Source organism: Protopterus annectens, chromosome 14.part0, assembly GCF_019279795.1.
Source record: "Protopterus annectens isolate FY-2018-M chromosome 14.part0, PAN1.0, whole genome shotgun sequence".
In the NCBI taxonomy this organism is placed as follows: domain Eukaryota; kingdom Metazoa; phylum Chordata; order Ceratodontiformes; family Protopteridae; genus Protopterus; species Protopterus annectens.
Genome location: NC_056748.1, coordinates 1,026,000,781 through 1,026,021,395, shown reverse-complemented (window position 1 = coordinate 1,026,021,395; position 20,615 = coordinate 1,026,000,781). Strand labels below are relative to the sequence as shown.

General features: G+C 38.2%; 1 protein-coding gene across 1 annotated transcript in view; it reads right to left on the bottom strand.

Annotated features, from left to right (window-relative positions):
• CNNM1 (cyclin and CBS domain divalent metal cation transport mediator 1) overlaps positions 1 to 20,615 on the bottom strand; it is a 580,179-nt gene that overhangs the window by 329,735 nt on the left and 229,829 nt on the right. The gene's annotated exons all lie outside the window — the stretch shown is intronic.

Genomic DNA, 20,615 nt, shown 5'->3' with positions numbered 1-20,615 from the left:
TTCTATAGACGTTTCGTGGATGATGTCTTCATTCTTTGGAAAGGGACACCAAATCAACTTGATTCCATGCATTTAATTATGAATAACTTAATTCCATGCCTTAAGTTTACCATGCAACATTCAAGTGATAGGATTGAGTTCTTAGACCTTTATGTAGAGAGGTTGCAGGGTAATTTAATTAATACAGGGGTCTATCGCAAAGCTTGTCACCGCAACTCATTGCTTCTAAGATCTAGTATGCATCCACCCTTTGTTTTTAAGAATATTGTGAAGGGACAAGCCATTAGAGCTTCAAGATTGAACTCTATGGAGGAGGGTTTTCATATGGAGCTGAATGACCTAAAGCATAGATTATTAGATAGAGGCTATAATGCTGAAGAGATACACTCCCATGTAGACATAGTACGCAGCCTACGTTCCACTACAGCTATGCCCTATTTTGGACCAAGGAACAACAATTATATCAAGGGTGATAAAAAACATCAATCGTCTGTCAAATTTTCCACATTTTTCTCATCTGACCATTTGGAGATTAAGCAAATTCTTGGTAAACATTGGGACATCTTACAGGTAGATGAAGACATAAAGCAAATAGTAGGTGAAACACCTAGTTTCCTTTTTAGGAACAAACATAATTTAAAAAGGATGTTATGCTGTCCAAGATTAGATAGGAAATCTATGAATATTGGATGCACTAGACCTTGTGGTCATTGTAATTTCTGTTCATATATAGACAGTAATACAGAGTTTTTACATCCAGATTTACAGAGAGTATTTAATATAAATGTAAATGCCAATTGTATGACCCCCCATGTGATATATCTAGCTGTTTGCCAATCCTGCTCATCCTTCTACGTTGGAAAGACTAATCGTCCACTACGAGATAGGATCAGAGAACATGTTTACCACATGAGGTTAGGTACATTACATAATGCTCTTGCCAAGCATATAATGCTATATAATGATAAACATGAGTTTTTGTTTAGAGTATTAGAAGTTATAACTCTGAATGTTAGAGGAGGTGATATTAAGACATATACAGAGAGTAACGAGACAGAGTGGATTATTCTGTTAAGATCAGATAGAGGACTTGGCCTAAATGATAGGGCCTCAATAAAACCAAAATTGAGACAGCGCAGAAATATTAAATGACACATCAGTAACTATATATTATTGTTTTTAAGTTATACCAGAGAATATATATGTATATACATTTATTTTTATTCACACATGTTTTTATATATAGCTATATCTCTTTTTTATATATATATATATATATATATATATATATATATATATTTAAATTTATATAGATTGAATCTATTTATTTATATTTTCTATACTATATTTTCTATCTAGTCAAGGAAACATAGTTATATATAGATATATAGATGTACTTACATATTTGTATCTGTCTCTTTAAATAGTAATGCTAATTAATTGTGTTTTAATTGATTAAGTGAATGTTTTTTATATATGACGAGTGTTATTTGGGACAAAATGTAAGATCTGATGAAGCCACCTAGCGAAAGCGCTTATCTGTGATATATCTTATATAATAAAGATCTTGGTGTTATAATATACTATGTGAGTTCACTTGCTTTCGCTTAGTTCCGCAGTATTTTGTTATTATTTAAAGTATTTTTGATTTGACCATTAATATTTGGATAGTCTGGGGTATGGATCAAATGCTGAAACTGACAAAGTTTTGAAAATAACTTTAATTCTAAGCTTCTATCTTGAGGTCCATTACCAGAAACATCATCATCCGGTATTGTAGGTCTCAAACACCGTTTTAAGTATACTGACAACACTTGCCATTTCTGAAGACTTCACAACCTCTGGAAAGTTACAGCAGCAGTTAGCACATACTGTTCCTTGGAAAAATGCAGACATCTGGCAGTGCAAGGATTCAGTGCCCTCCACACATTTAGATCAGCAAGTGAAGAGACCAGGATTCTAGGTGGAGATGTCTTGATCTACATCAATAACAAGCATACCTCAAGGTTAGGTAAACAGGATGATGCACTGGACTTCGACTATCATAGCCAAAATCCCACACCATATCCTATTAAGCTGTATGGGACCCTCTATGCTCCATGAAACCCATAACACCTACTTAGACCTACTAGTTACACTCTTCATTCAACCACCTACTATAGTCATGGGGGACTTTAATTATCCCTCTATAAAATGGCAATACTACATGACCCCAAATTTGCAGTTACTGCATACTTCTACTAGAGGTACAAACATAATGGACTTGATACAGCTTTAGTGGATCATATCATCATCCCAGGATGCATCCTAAATAGCCTGAAATATAACCTAGCTGTGCCAACAGAGTCACTAATCAACTTCAGCTTCTGCACAGGCTTCATGCCATGTGAATGGAAGATTGCAACATGTATGCCCCTGCACAAGGGTGGGCCATCAACGGATCCTGAGAACTACACACCTGTTAGTCTGACCACTCTCGTATACAAAGCCATGGAAAAAATTATCATGGAAATGATTAACAATCACATAGGAAACCTTCATACACTGGACCCATCCTGGTTTGATTTCCTCAAATGCATGTTATGCCTACTGAACCTGGTGGGCTTTAATGAGAAGGTCACCAAGGCAATGGATGAGGGCAAAACAGTGCACACTGCATTCAGTGACCTGGCTTAAGGCACGTAATACAATAATCCACTCGTGCATTGTAAGCAAACTCATGAAACCGCTGTGTAACTTGCAGGACTCAGGAAGTTTGTACTCTAGAGACCACCTACTCAGAGTCTGGTCACCAGTTGAATCCCCCAGGGCTCTCTGCTGGGTCTGCTCCTCTTTGGCATCTGTTTTTTGGAAGTCAGGGCCAATATCAAGGGTCTCTTGCTTTCCACGTTTGCAGATGACTGCAAGCTATGAGTAATCACAGAACCCCCCCCCCCCCAAGATACCAACATCTAAAGGAAAGCAACACAGGCAAATGACTGTTGCTGATACCACGGCTTAAAACTCAATGTCAAGTAATGCATAAGTAGTACCTTTTGCAATGTCTGCCACCCAGGAACTACCTCATTGATAAAACACACCTACAAGTAGACACAGTAGTCAGGGATTTGGGGACTCGTGTTTATAGTAATCTGGCTTTTGAGCAATATATGCTGAAGTTAGTAAGAAAATCATTCCCTGTCATTCAAATTACAAGTAAGGGCATGACAACTAGGTCCAGGGAAGTCATCGTGTCACTATACTTACCAAAAGCATCACTGAGTCCAATGCATCCTTATATATGTACTTGATGAGGTGCATGCAACAACTGAAACATCCACAGATTTTCCTCACAAAAAGAATACAGGGCGTAAACACAATGTCCTACGCAGATTCCTCTTAGCTCTATCTTGTTTCCTACAGACTGCTGAGAGGTGATTAATGTCTGGCATAATCTAATAGACCTTTTCCATATCTGCAAAAAGAATGGCACCAGAACAACTAGACTTAAGGGTTTAAACTTTGCTTGCGACTTAAATAGAACATGTTAGATAGGCAGGTTTGTGAGAGTCCCCATTCTCTGGAATAGCATTCCCATGGATGTGTGAAGCACAGCTCTTCCCTAACCCTGATAGCCAAGAAAAAACAAGACGAGCTCCACACCAAACTACTTCAATGAGTAAAATAATAAAACACAGGAAAGCTTTCGAGTTACAAAACTCTTTCTCAATGCAGTTACACATCTCATTATCTTTACATTGTTTAAATATTTCAACCAGTCAGCAACGGACATTCTTAAAACCACAGGAATTATTAAATAGCTAAATGCAATTAAAATAAAACAGCAAAGTAAAAGGAACACACATACATATATAAAAACAAGCCAAGAACCAAATAAAAGTATAACAGGATCCAAATATAAATAAAAAATATAAATATTATACTACATATTATGATGAAAATAAAGACAAATACTACTTGTATACCTAGTGATGTTTATTTTTCAATATGGGCTTAGTACTATTGGTATTATTCAATCCTGGCATTTTATCAACTCTAAAATAACTAATCCAATCATATTCAGTCTGTTTTATTCACTAGATTACAAAAGATGACTGAATATGATTGGATTATATATATATATATATATATATATATGTGTGTGTGCGTATATATATATATATATATATATATATATACATATATATATATATATATATATATATATCTAATATATCAATGTGTATAAAAGTAATATTTGTTTTTATTTTCATCTCCCCAAGACTGCTCTTGGTCTCTTGGATCTGGAGATAGCCTACCACTGAGGAATGAATGGGTATCCAGTGGGGGATGCTTCACAGCCGGCAACCGGCAAATAGGGAAGTATATACAGATGGAAAAAAAACGTTGCCAATCTTGTTGGAAAACAGGAGCTGGTGGGAATTATTATTCCACGTTTATTGGGTGGTGTCTTATTTGAAAAAGTGTGGCCACCATCCAAATGAAGGTGGAATAGTGATTGGCTGGGAGGACAGGCCCACGATAAAAATGCAGTTGACCTGTCATGTCCAAATAGCTGGCAAGAACTCTGTTTTTTAAATCCTGATAGGGTGAAAATCAAGGACCAGGAGTGGCTAGTACCATGAGGGGAGGTTACGGACACCTCCAGGCAGTGTCAATCAAATCAGCCCTCCATGTATCTTGCCACAATTAGTTCTAATAACATCACCTGAAGAGGAAATTATTTGGAGGGAGAGCCAGTCACACGCCTCAAGTTTAATCCTATGCATAACAAAACAAACATGCCAAAAACATTTGAACTAGTTTGCCAATCATGGCTAGTAAACCATTGTTAAAAATATGATATAGACTTTAGAGTGTTCTAAGACAAGCCAGTAAAAATTTGGTTGGATTCATACTGTTAACTATGCCATAGAGATTAGTGATATCCAGTGATTAAATACGAATTACAAGTCAAAGAACTTGAAGAAAATTGTAAAAAATATAACTAAACATGGCGAGTGGCCCTACTTCCTGCCCTTGTCAGCAAGTTGGTGAAAAAGTAACCGAGGTTGTTGGCTTCGGGGAGGGAGGGTCAGAGGAGTCTATTAGAAGACTGGCTATGTCTTTCCCATGGAAATTAAAAAGTCAGTGATGTGGAAGAGGGAAGGTTGAATATTAACCAAAAAATTCAGTCTATTGAGACCATCAGCACACTCCTAAAGATTTTGCTGGAAAACTACTACTTTCACTTAAACCGCAAATTTTACCGACAAAACAGAAGGATAGTCATGGGTGCAGCTATGGCCCCTAGCCTAGCAAACACACCCCTCAGGAAATGTGGAACAATCATATGTACAACTCCCCATTCTATCAACTAATGGGGTGTTATCTCAGATACACAGACACTATATTTAGTCTGGAACAGATCTGAAGCTGAACTACAAAGCCTTTATGAACATACTGACAAATCAGCAGGTTTTCTTAAATTTACCAACATCTACAGCAAAAATAGAGCAGTTTTCTTGGATCTTAACCTATCCAAGGGCAAAGAAAGGGACCACACTATCAAACAACTTGTACAGGAAACCCACCAGAGACGACCTGCTGCTCCACAGACCGAGCATGCAGCCTCTAGTCACAAAGAATAATGTAATAAAGCCCCAGGGTTTGCGGATGGCAAGGGTTTCAAAACAACTGAGAGAGACTTCACGAAATACCTCCTAGACCTAGAAAGGGATTTTCTCACACATGGTTATAGTGTTATTTATAAGGGACAACCCAGACTTCCCCACCGACAAAGAAGAAAGCAGAACATGGAGAAAACACAAAAGTCTCCATGACTCTCTCTTATTCCATGGACTGTAAGGCAATAAAGGCAGTGAAGGACAACTGGATCATTTTGAACACCCCACTGTCAGCTAAGCAACTTCAAAGAAACCTAGCTTCCACATCTGAAGAAATAAGATATGAGAAACTACACTGAACGCACAGAAAAACAACTGAACTATGACCAGACCAACTGAACTATGACCAGACCAACCCAAAGGCACTCCGAACTGCACCAACTGCTATTTCATGAGCAATCAAGCAGGATTCCATTCTCCGAACACAGATATTACCACAGCAGGGATTACAGGAATTGCTCCATGGAGGGCAGTATTTATCGAGTACAATACACCAAATACACTTCCTTCACACTGGAAAAAACATTAATAGGCTAAAGACATGTATTGCCAAACACCTTACTGACATACGACAGAAGAACCATACAGACGCACCACGTAAACACAGTTTGAAAAAAGCCTGTCATGACTCGTCCCAGTTCCACATTATGGACAAACTAGTAAAGGAAGAGCTACAAGGCTGCTACAATGACTGTCTAGAAAAGAAAGAACTTGGCAGATCAAGCTTGAAACTAATAAACTCCCAGGTCTCAACACTCGAGTATCCACCACGGGCATTCTAAACCTAAGGAGAATTCATCAATATGCATACTACTAAACACACGATTAGCCCCGGTCGAACACCTCTCTCTCTTGCATGAACCAGCTGGATTCATTGTTCATTCAATTTACAGGAACTGATTATGGCCTTAAGAAACAGCACAAAAGGTCTTAGGGTTATGTTTTTTGTATGTTTTGTTTTTAAATTTATAGTTAATATTTCTGGTAAAAGTTTTTATATATTTTTCTGGTTTATGTGGCTTTACACAGGCAGGTAAATCTGATGAAGCTCCAGTGAAAGTGCTGCTCCTATGAAACATTTTCATCAGGAACACTACTGATTGTTCAGACATACATCGCTAGGAAAAGCTTGTATTTAGTGATACAGGGATGTTGGGTTTCCTGTTTGGGTTACATTTTTTGGTTTATATGTTTTTCCATTTTAATCATAGCCTTTAATCCTGGTTCTAATAGCTTATGACCTTTTGCAGACATCTGGAGTGAGTAGTGGTACTTGCACGTTTACTGGTTTCACCCTATTGTCTGGTATTCTCACCCTTTTAAAATTCTAGTACTCAGTCTCACTCTGAGAATGGAAGGAAAGGATCTGGATTTAAGGAAGCTAAGAACTGAAAAGGTTCCTGATATGCCCTGGTTAATGACTTGGAATGCTTTTTTCTTGCCATTTACAATAGACTGAATTTTTTGGTTAATATTCATACCTTCCCTCTGTCACAACACCGACTTTTTTGATTCCCATGGACAGACACAGCCAGGCTTCTAATCAAACTACTCTGACCCTCCATCCCTCTCTGAAACTAATAACCTTGAGCTAATGAGAACCCCCACTTTTTCACCACGTCTATGATGGGAGCAGGAAGTAGGGCCACTCACCATAGTTAGTTTTTTACAATTTTCTTTGAGTTCCTTGACTTGTAATTCTTATTTGATCACTGGATTACACTAATCCCTATGGCACAGTTATAGCACAGATCCAACCAAATTTTTAATGGCTTGTCTTAGAACACCCTAAAGCCTCTAAGATATTTTTAATAATGGTTTAATAGCCATGATTTACAAAGTAGTTCAAATGTTTTTGACATGTTTTGTCATGCATGTTTTTTTCATGCGCGGGATTCAACTTGATGCATGTGACTGTCTCTCCCTCTAAATAATTTCCCCTTCAGGTGATGTGATTGGAACTAATTGTGGCAAGATACATTGAGCAATGATTTTATTGAGACACTACCTGGAGGTGTCCAACAACTCCCCTCATGGTGCTAGCTACTCCTGGTCCTTGATTTTCACCCAATCAGGGTTTAAGAAACCATTCCCACCAGCTCCTATTCAGACATGACAGGCAAACCACATTTTTTGTGGGCCCATCCTCCTAGCCAGTTACTATTCCACCATCATTTGGGCAGTGGGCTGACCTCTTCCAATAAGACACAACCCAATCAACATGGAATAATTCCCACTGGCTCCTGTTTTCTGACAAGACTGGCCAAGTTTTTTGGTGCTAACCTTTCCATCCTATGTTGACACATGGACGTCACTGCCTGTCCAACCCACCAGCTCCTATAGGCTGATGCCCCCCCCCCCCACACCCATACGTCTATCATATTTAAAGTGGACAGGGAGGACAGTGCCCCTTTGTCCACCCTATCAAATTACATTTAATTCCAGCTTTTTTTGTTTCATATTTCTTGACTAACAAGGGTCCTCCAGACCACACTCCTCGAAGTCACAGAACCGTCAGTCCCGTTTGTAGTGATGATTGACTATTCCTAGTCAACCAATAAGGATCCTTGATGTCTGAGACCCACCCAGCCCCACACACCCACCAACACAGCATTTTCCTGACTAGCCACCAGTTTTCTTCCAGCATCCTATCAGTGGCATGTTTTAACCAAACCAATGGGCTTGCTCTGGAGGAGATTTTGCCCAGTTAGATGACTCCTTTCATTCATTCATTTAATGAAAAGTAAAAAAAAAGAAAGAAAAAACTTGTATTGGCTGAAGTCCTACATCTATAGGGATGCAAATAAACAGACACCAACCTATGAGAATCATACTTCCACTTTAATACACTGATGGTGAGACCCTATATTTTTTCCCAATTGCATTTGTAAGATCACAAATCTCACAATGATTGGTACTGATTGTAAAAGTACAAATAGAGGAGTATAAAAGAACAGAACAATAAAATGTTTAATCAGCACTCATTTGCCCTGCATGAACTTTTGATGATAAAAATAGTTAAGTTGAAATGGATGCTTTGAATTACTTTAATACTGAAGTTTTATATTATATTATATTTTTGTTAAATGAAACAGATGCCTTGAATTACTTTAATACTTAAGTTTTATATTTTTCCCCAACAGAGATTTCTGAACTGGTTTAGGCTCAAATTTAGAACAAACTACTGAGGTTAATGACCAAAGCTTGGCACCAACTGTCTCTTTAATCCTGCAAAGTTGGTTTTACTCTTCAAAATATTCAAACTTGACACGCCTTCCCCCTCTCTCTCCCCCAAATGTTTTACTGCCACTCAAACCTATAACCTAAGAAGCTAATCGATATCTGATCCCTCCCTATAAACCTCTCCTATCAGACTAACCTCTACTAGCCACTGCTTCTCTGCACTCACCCAAACCCTATGGCAATCACTTCCTCATGATTCATAGCTCAAACAATGCTTACCAAAACAAAGTAGTTGTCTCTGGTACTCTTTTATGAATGGAAAAAAGCTACTGATTTTATAATTCCTGTTAGAAAACAGCACATAATTCATAGGACATATTAAATCAAAAGGACAGCACTTATTTTCCTGTGCAAACATGGTGTTAAAAATGGAATGTAAGATAGTGTCTCTGTTCAAGTGACTAAATAATGCTTCATCACATTTGTGAGACTAGGATTTTGAGGCTTTGACTTTAGAAATGTAAAAGCATTGGAACTGATCTGTTTTTGATCACCAAGGAGGAAAGTGCATATAATGACTGCTTTGCACTGTGCAGAAAAAACAGCAGAAAGCAATTCAGTGGATTATTCTGAATCTTCCAAAATTATACCAGGCTACAGCTTTTCATCAGATGTTCTGTAAGCACAGATCATTTAATCAACCAGTAACTTGGTTTCGCTCTTTTTAATTTCGCCAAGTCTTTTGGGTTTCTAATACCATGACTGGAATGGACCCCATTCCTAAGTCAAAGTATGATTAAAGTTCATGAAATTAGTATTGTTTCAGTCTTTGATGTCAGCCAAAAGTGCTCTTCGGAGCAACCGCAATGTGCCCAGTAATGATGACTCCTGCAATTTGTACGATGTTACACAGAATGGTAACATATCTAAATATGATTGTAGATTATTTTTTATAAGACCCGTTGCTCCTACTACTATTGGAACTGCCTGGGTGTCTTTCTTCCACATTGCTCTCTTTCCTGCCTGCAGATCCTGATATTTTATGACTGTCTCTCCCTGTATGCAAGACACTGTGGTCACCGGGTGTGGTGATTTCAATGATCAATGATACTGTTGTTTTCTTTTCTTGAACCACTATATCCGGCTTTCTAGCATCTATCTTTTGAACTGTTGGTAATGGGTGGTCCCAAGTGATATAAACTTCATAATTTTCTATGATGCTTTGTGGCTCATGTTTCCAGTGTTTTTCAGCCGCTTCAATACCATAATGTTTGCACAATCCCAGTGCAACAATCTTGCCACATTATTATGCCTTTCAGTATACAGTCCTTCTGCCATTAGTATGTCACAACCTGCAACAAGGTGTGCAACTGTTTCCAATTTGGTTTTACAAAACCTACATTTGTCTGTTTCTCCCACATGTTCAATGGACTTTGTAAACCAACGTGTACATAGCCCACCATCTTAGGCTGGCATTATTAACCTTTTATCTCTTGGTTTGAATTCACCTCTCCTTAACAATTCCTGTGTTTGTTCCTGATCAACATGAGGTTCTTCCAGGAGTTTTCTATACTTGCAGCTATATTTTTGCTTTTTCCACATTTCTTGCCTTCTTATCTGGTCCCTCACCTTATATTTTTTCTTTTTTTTTTGGCACATTCAGTTGCTGCCTGATTTTTATCCACTTCTGGTTTAATTTCCATTCCTGCTTGATGCCGATATGCTTCTGCTAAATTAAGCAGAGAAGTCATCTTAGATTTATTCTCCTCATGTTTCAAAACTTTCACTATATTTAGGTCTTGTGAGGTCAGCAGATATGTGTGGAGTCCCACGATTGCAGATCTATACATATAATTAGTTTCAAGGAGGCTCGTCTCTCCTTCAGAATGGAGAATATATAATTTTGGTATGCACTGATATTTATAAATCATTTGGTGAGCATGAAGCATCCTTCTTGTTTTCCTATCTAATCTATCCACCACGTTTTGCGGCCAGTCAGTCACTCCAAAACTATAAGTTAGGACAGGAAGAGCAAATCGGCTTATAGTTTGAATTTTGTTCCTAGATGTCAGTGCTCTTTTCAGGATTAATTTAAGTCTTTTGAAATATTCCTTACTAAGTTTTATTAGCATTTGTTCGTATTTTATTGTTGATCCTTCATCAAGTCCCAAGTATTTATACACTCCCTCTTGCTCAAGTCCTTTTATATCACATTCTTGTCCCAAACTGATGTTTTCCTGATGTTGCAGTTTTCTTGCTTTAAAGGTTACTTTTGAACATTTACCAAGACCAAATGACATTCTTAAATCATCTGAAAATGTTTTGACAACTTGCAGTTGTACTTTCAGTTCCTCATCTGATGAGCTATACAGTTTTAAATCATTGACAAAGAGAAGATGAGAGGTCTTTACACTTTGTTGTTTTCTATGAGCCAAATTATAGCCATGGCCTAAGTTGTTAAGTAGACAGCTTAATGGGTTAAGGGCAAGGCAGAATAGCATCGATGACAGAGTGTCACCCTGGAATATCCCCCTTTGAATTTTTATCCCTGGGATGATAATTTGTCCTTTATCGTGGCTTAATTGCAACTGTTTCATGGTCACTGTAATATAGTCTATCAGTGTAGGGTGTATCTTATAAATTTTTAAGCACTCTTTTATCCATGAATGCGGGATACTATCAAATACTTTTTTGTAGTCAATCCATGCCATACTTAGATTCTTCCCCTTTTTACAGTTCTCCACTATGACTTTCTTTAACAACAAATGATCCTTTGTTGCATATGACTTTCTTTTGTTGCCCTTTTTGTTCTACTGCCATAATTGTGTTTTCTTCTAAATGACCATAAACTTGGCCAGCATCAATTCCAGTGTATAGTTTATACGTCGTCGGAAGGCAAGTTATTGGACTATAATTTTTAGGGTAGCTTGCAGGTTCGCTCTTAAGTAGGAGCATTGTTTTTCCTGTTAACCAGGTTGGTGTCTGTTCGGGGTGTGCATATAAATAGTTCTTACTGGTAGCTAAATCTTCGTGCAAAGATGTTAATACTTTTAACCAGAAGTTAGGTACTGCATCTGGGCCTAGGGTTTTCCAATTAGAGGCTTTTCTTAACTTTGTTTCAACCTCTCTGGCTGTTACTTCATCCCATTTCATACCCTGTACCTTTGAACCTCTTCTTTCCTTAACTTTTTCTATCCATTTAGCATCTTTATGTTCCACAGGATCTTCTTAGATACTCCTCCAAAATGTATCTATTTCTTCTTTTTTGGCAGTCTTTTAATTCCTTTTACCTTATTTCCTAATTCTCTATAAAACTTTTTGGATCATCAATAAATTGCTTATTTTGTACTTTTCCTTTATATTTATTTTCGTTCCTTCTAAGTCTTTCCACCTGTGCTGAAATTTTTAGTTTATTTGCAACAGTGCATGACAGATCCTGGTCTGTTCTAATACTGCGCATTGCTTTTATCACATCTATTTTTCTTAGTATTTTTGTTGATCTATTCCCTCTTCTATAATCTTCTAACAGTGACACTTCTTGTTTTAACTGCTTTATACTTTTCTCTATTCAATATTTCCATGATGGTATTCAATTTCTCCCTTTCCTTTACCTCACTACCCAGTATTCTTGTGGTAGACCTTTATCAGTTATTAATTTAGGTGCACAGTAATATATCCTGTTTACTTCTGTTATATCACATGGATCTCTATGAACAGTCCTAATGACTGTGTTCATTTGTTTTATCAAACTTCTAGGGTTTTATTAACCCTCTGCAGCCTATTTCTTTCATTGATCTTGATATATCTGTCTATGTCTATTAAATCAAGCAACTCCTCTCTTAGCTCATTTTCTTTCAAACTAAGGGCACATCCCTTGTTTTCCAATTCCTGCAGGCATTCTATAGAAGATTCTATAGCATCTTCCTGTGGCACATTCTCTTCAACTTCATCCCGTGCCATCCATTGTTCTATCATATTGGAACTCACTGGCCTATCACTCCTCAACACTGACTGCATCAGAGTTTCCACAGTTTCCTGTTCCATCTCTTGTTGTTTAGTTTCAAGTGAATGTTTAAACTGGTTGCCTGTGGAAGGCTCCAAATTATCTTCATATGGCACTTGACCAATTGCTTCCTGTTCCACTGATTTCCCCTTAATTTGGATATCCATTACTCTATCCTGTTGTGGTGCTTTCTGAATTAGATTTTCTACACTGAATCCTTCACTTTGCATGTACTCCATGACCTCAGTTTCTATTTCTTTAACTTCTCCATTACTAATCTCCTTTTCTACTTTTCCTCTTTGTCTTCTTATTTTTTTGTATTGTGAAGTTATCCATGTCTGGATTCCTTTGCCTGTATTTCTCTTAAAATATCTTTGGTGCTGCTCTTTTTGTATTGGTTAGTTTTGCTTTCTCCTTTGCATAAATATTACAACATATTAAATCTCTTTCTTTCCCGTGTCCAAATGTCTTCAGATGTTTCATGATTCATAGGGTGGTACTAGGCTATCGGCCCTGGGGCCTATACAAGACTAGCCATAACAATTCCCTGGCTATTTCTTCCCACAATATTTACTTCCCTGGACCCCTGTTTAGCAGGGCGACTGACGTGATCCCTGGGGTCTCCCATCCAATTGTTAAGGCTCCTTTTGAAGAGGGCCAAAGAGGTGCTCAGTTTGACATGTATGGGCAGTCTATTCCAGAGTCTGGGGAGTCTCTAGTTCAGGAACCTATCCCTCCAGCATGTTTTGTTCATTGTGATGACAAGGTTTAGATCCCTGGAGCGTGCGACTCTGCGGGATTAGGATTTCTTCTTTAAGTGTAGCATGTCCAACAGCTCTGTGTTTGACATGGCCTTGTATGTTAAGCAGAGATCACCTCTAAATGACGATATGCCACAGAGCATAGCTGGTGTTTTTTTTAAACGGTCAGCATAGGGCATCTGCTTTAGGCCTGTGGTTCTTTTAGTGAGGTATTTCTGCAGCCTTTCCACTTGTTGCAGATGTCTTGAGAGGTACATACCAAACGGGGCATTGTATTCTATAATGGGTCTAATGAGGGATGAGTACAGTGGGACAATGACCTCCTTTTTGTCTGGATGAAAAGCCCTTAGTGATGAGGTGTACCACACAGAAGGATTTCCTGACTGTTGTGGTGATGTGGTTATCGAAGGTGAGACCACTGTCCATCTGTGTCCCTAAGTCTCTTATCTTACTTTCGGTGTTTAGTGTACTGCCACCTATGTGGTAATTCACGGGTACATGTTTTTTCCCAAAGGGGATAACCATACATTTCTTGGCAATGAGCTTGAGCCCATGGCTCTGGCACCAAACATCTGTTTCTGTAAGGCCTTTTTGTAGAATATCCACATAATTTGGGGATTCAGTAATGGCTCCCAGTTTGCAGTCATCTGCGAACTTTGTTAGCCAGAGTCCCTTAGTATTGGCCTGTACTTCAGAGAAGTAGATGCCAAACAGGAGCGGTCCCAGGACTAAACCCTGAGGTACTTCACTTGTCATTTGTCTGGAGATGGATTTGGAGTCGGCTACTTTTACAGTGTGGATTCTGTCAGTAAGCCAGTTGGCAACCCATCGAGTGACGTAGGGATTAATGCCCAGCTTAGTAAGTTTATCTATGATTCCAGAGTGGGGGATGGTGTCGAAGGCCTTGGCAAGGTCCAGATAGGCTTTGTGGACCGACTTACCCTTGTCGACAGTTCTGGAGACTGATTCAAAGTAGTCAATCAGGTTCAGGAGACAAGATTGGCCCTGCACGAACCCAAACTGGTTTCTCTTTACTTTGGGGACTCACTCCATTCTGCTGTGATGTAACCTGTGCTAGACCTTCTACACCAAATCCTTCACTTCGCAGGCACTCCAGAACTTCAACTTCTATTTTTTTTTTAAATTCTGCTTTACTAATCTTCTTTTCTACATTCCATCTTTGCAATGTTATTTTTTTATTGTGAAATTTTCCATATCTGGATGCCTTTGCCTGTATTTCTCTCTGAATATCTTTGGGGCTGCTTTCTTCACAGTGATTAATTTAGCTTTCTCCTTTGCATAAATATTGCACCATATCAAATCTCTCCTTTCCCATGTCTATATTTCTTTTTTATACTTTTCAAATATCTCTTGATTTTGCTGTTTATATTTTTGCACTTCCTCAGATGCTTCTTTTTCCAAACAGGCCAAGGTTTCTTGATCTATATACAGTTTTTCACAAATCTGTTGCATGAGTGAACACACGTTTTCATATGAAGCTTCTGACAGTTTTTCTTGCGGAAGTATTTTTCCTCTAATTTCTTTCTCAATCATTTTGTATATCCTGTGTCTGGAAATTCTGGGCTTTTTGCATATTAGTAACAATACATAATTTCTTTCTTATTCTCTTTATGACTCTTCTTTGACGTATCAGTTTTTGTGTGTTTTGTGGACTGCTACTTCCTTCTACAACAGGGGGGGCATCCTCCCCTGGGCCTAGCCTCTTTGTAGGAATGTTTCAGTATTTTGAGGATTCTACACTGTAATCTTTTCCAGTTCTGGCATCAGTGTGCCTACCACAATTGGACACTTTTTCATCCTGGGTCTTGTGCACCCAGCTATCTTTTTTAGTTTTTAACCTACTTCTGTCCATGATATATGCTATATAAATACAGTTTATATATCAGTGTCGGTTTGGTGAGATTTTGTAAAAACAGGGTCCAGCTCATGAAGGTACTCATCAAGATTTGAGGATGAATTCAATTTCAGCACTACTGCTCTCCTTTCCTTGCTGACTTTTCATCTTGCCATTCGGACCCTGTAATAATTACTGCAAAGTAAAATGTTACAAATGTGATGGGACAGGCTCTGCGATTCTGCCAGAGACGTATCTTGCTAACTAGTGAAGGAGTCAAGCATTGTTTGGTACTGAAAACTGACAACTGCCAGATACTAGGGAGTCCACTGACTGATGGGACTGTGGTGACCGAGATCCTCTGTGCAACTGCATCATGTCAACAAATTTTCTAAGCCATTACATTTGGTATTGCATACTTTTATTTGCCCCATGTTCCATAATTCAAAAGATTCTGTAGTGTCAAAGCTATAACAATGGACCCACCTGGTACTGAGTGATGTCAGGCCCTATCCCTAGACCTCTGCTTCTGAGGCTAGAGGCATAAGCCTTTTTCTCCAGCCAAGATTGCCACTTTTCTGAAATAGATTATGTTGTACCTGTATAATTCTTGCTTAGTTTGATTCCTAGAAATAGCTAAGGCATTGTAATGAATTGCGTATCTCAATATATGATGATGAAACAACTCTTTGACAGGCTGCATCATTCCTCTTTTCTTCTGGCCTTGTTATTAAATGCATTCTGAGTGGGTATTCCAAAGAGGATATTCTTAACCAAGAGGGCACTGAAGAATTGACCTCTGACATCAAAGACAGCTGTGGTCAAAACACATCTCTTGATCACAGACTTAAACAGCAGCCCTGAAGAAGCATCTTCTGCATCATACCCACCCTTCATATACTTTGCCCACTTTTCTGTGGTCAGATTGAGTTTATTTATCTTGTCATTAAAGGTTACACCAAATACACCTTATACTGGCTCAGTCTGTTTAAGAATATCACTTGCTACTGAATTCTGCAAATTTGCTAATTAACTGCCCTTATACTTAAAAATGGCAGAAAACTATACCTTCGCACCAAACCTATCAAATCCTACTCTCCCTGGCAGTTGGAGAAGTAATTCAGAATTGGCACATACTGAAACCTCCTCAGTCATGCTAAGAATTTACAGAATCTGCAACAAGGTAAACACTGCACCCAGTAGAACCTGTTATTTATTTTGGGGAGGGGGTTGGGGCTTGAGTTTGGGCTCATTGCTGGAAATCTTGTTCCAAACAGGCCTCAAGGATTAGGAAAATATTGGAAGGCTTGGGTTTTCAGCTATCAAAAGTTAAAAGCATCGCTTTTTTTTTAAGGAGACTTTCCCTACTTCCCTTCCCATTAAAGTGTTACTACCTGAGGAGGTGGAGTGTGTCCCTAAAAGTGACATCCTGACAGGAAGTCAAAAGATACTGAATCTTTGTCAGTGCCCAAGCCAGGAAGGGTAAGAATCTGATCTAAGTATGATAGATCCTCCTTAGCTCCTCTAAGTGAAAGCAGTGAGAGAGGATCAGGGGTCTTTTTATCCTTTCTTCCTCATCCACATTATAGAAGGACCCATATCAGTGCCCAGGGTACCCCTCTACAAATTTGGTTAAAGTTTTGAGTGAACCCCCTTTTTCTGAGTATCAGTATGACTGATATTTGGTTCACTGGCATGTGGAACTCCGACATATGACAATATGGCACCCTTCTGCAATACAATATACAATTTGGGAAAGTCTCCGGATAGTCACTAAACTGACATCCACCCTTCATATGGTCCCAGCACAATAGTAAACTCTGCCACACCAGGGTGAGCAAGACATAGGGACTTTTCAGATAAAGCCCTCAGTCTTTGTCACTGTCTGACTTGTAACAAACATCCCAGATGGGGAAACTCTTCATCACTTTAATATTTTAACCAAAGGCCTGAGTGTCGGACTTCAGCACATATATTCACAAGGTAACTACTAGGTTCTTAACAGAACTGCTTTTGAAATTATTTGAACTTGTAAGCTGAAGAAACCATGCATGAACCTCACTAATTGGAGACTAGCCACAAACTCTGCATCACTGTCCAATGTACTTTTTTTGTATTTTCTATGCCCATTATGCATTTTTTAGAAACTCCTTTTACCTCTTTACATTTTCCCTAGGGTAACAAGGTGAGCTTTATTTCAGTAAGGGTTCTCCTGCTGACATAGCAGATGTCACCTTCCAGTAAGGCAAGAGGCTTGCAGTGCTTTATGAAGTTCTTAGATTCTTGGCTCATTTCAATAAACTCTTTGTTAAAAGACTTACAGTGATCACAAGTATATATTGCACAGACCTTTCCTAAATTAATAAACAATGTAAGCAATCCACTTTAGGAAGACTCTTACTCATACATGAACATTAACTGGGAATTTCTTTCTGGGGGACACTATCAGAAACTAAAAAAAAAATGTTAAAGTGGACAGCTAAGTAAGTAACTAATCTGAAATAATCATGCTGTAACAGCAGTAACAACAGATAAAGTTAACATGCTGCTGATTGGCCATGGTTGTGACAGATTAATCAAAAAAATCAAAAAGTGAGATGGGTAGCTGTTCAATCTGGTGACAAAAAAGAACTAAGGAATGCAGAGGTTACTCTCTCCTTTATTGCTGGTGGCTTGTTTGTCCTCAGCATTTAGGACATGACATCCAGGGATCTTCAAATCACTTGGACATCTAGCCAGAAAGCTGATTCCATTCCTTGACAAATCACATTCTTCATTAGGAGAGTAACATCCTAATGAAGCACCGCTCAGTAACCTTAGCTGACTCAACATTTGTACATCATCCGTGATTTAAGACGAGTACAGAAAGAAACAAGGGGAAGTATTTACAGTTTGTCAGTAAAGCACTAAATACACAAGCTGGATTTTTTTTTTTTTTTTATACCTAGTTTCACGTACTGCGTTTAAGCTGGCTAGAGCTTCAACTCAAAAACACTTATTTGTTCTTGAATGTAAAACATGCATTTGGGATACAGAGCTATGCACACTGCATGTAATTAGGTGAAAAATTGGTTTGGGGTAATTAGTATTTTGCATATGCACTAAGCTTTTCTTAATAGCCCCCAGACTTTCAAATTCATACATTTTGAAGAGCTGAGTAAAGCTGACTGCTCCCCTCCTGAAACTTCTGCTTTAGTGCTGAGTTTTAAAAGTATTCAGTGTTTAACTTGACAGCAAATATTACTGAAATGATGCCTGAAAAGGGACCAAGGTTTGCAAGGTTACCTCAGAAGCAAACCAGTAAATCACTGTACTTTAATACTATAAAACATTGCTGAAGCCCCCTCACTATAACAGGAAAATGGTATTACTTCTCCACCCTGCAGAAAACCAAAAAAAATATTTACTTTCTGGAACGCAACTGCAACACCAAATATCTCCACAGTCAATCATCTTGGTGTACATAATAACCAAATGATTGTCTTAACAAGTGGTAACATTGCAGTTACCAACTCTAGCACTCCCAGGTCCTATATTTTCATGATGAGTTAGTTTTTAAACCTCTACCCTCGTCAACTTTTAAAAAGCTAACAAACAAATGTATGAGTCAGCAGATGTAAAGTAACTAACTCCCAAAATGTACGCCCTATACCTTGCAGTTAAGGCAATGGTTGGGACTTAACAGCCTTTTAAGAATGCTTATTAATGAGAGCTTTAGGACAAGTACCATTCCACAATCCTGAAAAACAGCATTAGTTCTGACCGCACAAAACAGTAGGTCAGAAAATGAGTAGTTTCAGGGTAGCTGCAGTATACTGTTAAGTCAGCTGGGCTAAGATTAAAAAAAAGACATTCCACTGCTATCTTTTCATTTGCATCATAAATAATTCACTCTTATCCAACATTGCTTCTACCCAATACACGAGGTTGGTATTCCACTGTTGATAACGCACAAGAAAGTGGTGGTAATTATTCTGTGCCAACCATAAAGGAAGTTACTGTTTTTCACAGTCCACCTCTGCCTCTCTATTCTGGAGATTTCCCATCCATATGAAATGATCTGTGTGACAGAGTTAATATTTCTTAAGTGTATACACGCTCTCAAGAGACATACATGCAGATCCACTTTTTCTCCCTTTGTCAGAATACTGATAAATTCCTTCCAACTTTACTTGCAGCATCTCCCTGTACTAGAATCCTTCAAAGGGTATGTCAGCACTAATGCCAGAAGTGGACAGAAGCATTTCTGTGTTTCTAGTTCCCTCTGTGTAAGGTTCTTATTTTTCTAGGCCAGAGTTCTCTAGTAACATGTAACTTTGCTTTGAGTTCCTTGCCTTTGTGACATTTTGTAAACTGTATAGCTTCCATTTTCTCTAATATATGAAACATTTTTTGTTAAGAAATATATTTATAGCTTTTAACCTGGTTTTCATAGCTTTACTTCTTCTTCTTTCGGCTTTTCCCGGTTAGGGGTTGCCATAGCACCTGTCCGCTCATGATTGGCAGTGGAGTTTAAAAAACACAATTTTTCAGGCTGCCTTCTTCTCCAATTTGTAAATGCTTTTATGTAACAAATCTGCCTTTAAAATGCAACGTTTTTTCTCTAAAATTTGTCCTTATATTAAACAATTAACATCATGAAAAGATCCCAAATGAAAGACTCTGAACGAGTCTGGTTGCTATTTGTCTGAAAGCACATTTACTAACAGACTACATACAAGTTATTGTACTTCTCTTTCAAAATTAATTACACCTGTGTTTTCTGTCAGCAAGACAAATAGTTTGGTTTCTAATGTTAGTCATAAGGAAAGTTTGGTTGAATCTAAGCAATGGACGCACACACACACACAAAATATTTTAAATTACCACAACTCTGACTTTTGCTTGTACAGTGTACCTATGTAAGACAATATTCTGGTTACTGCCCATTTATTCTTTATTAATTTTGTGTGTGTGTGTGTGGGGGGGGGGGGGTTGGTATGGAAACCTTTTTCAATCACAATCTCTACAACAATGGCAAAAAGTCAACAGAATTAATACAAACATTTTCCACACTGACTAAAAATGATATTGTACATAAATACAAGCATAGACATAAGTTAACCAAGTTGCAAATGATAAAATTACACATTTTTTTATATTTTTAC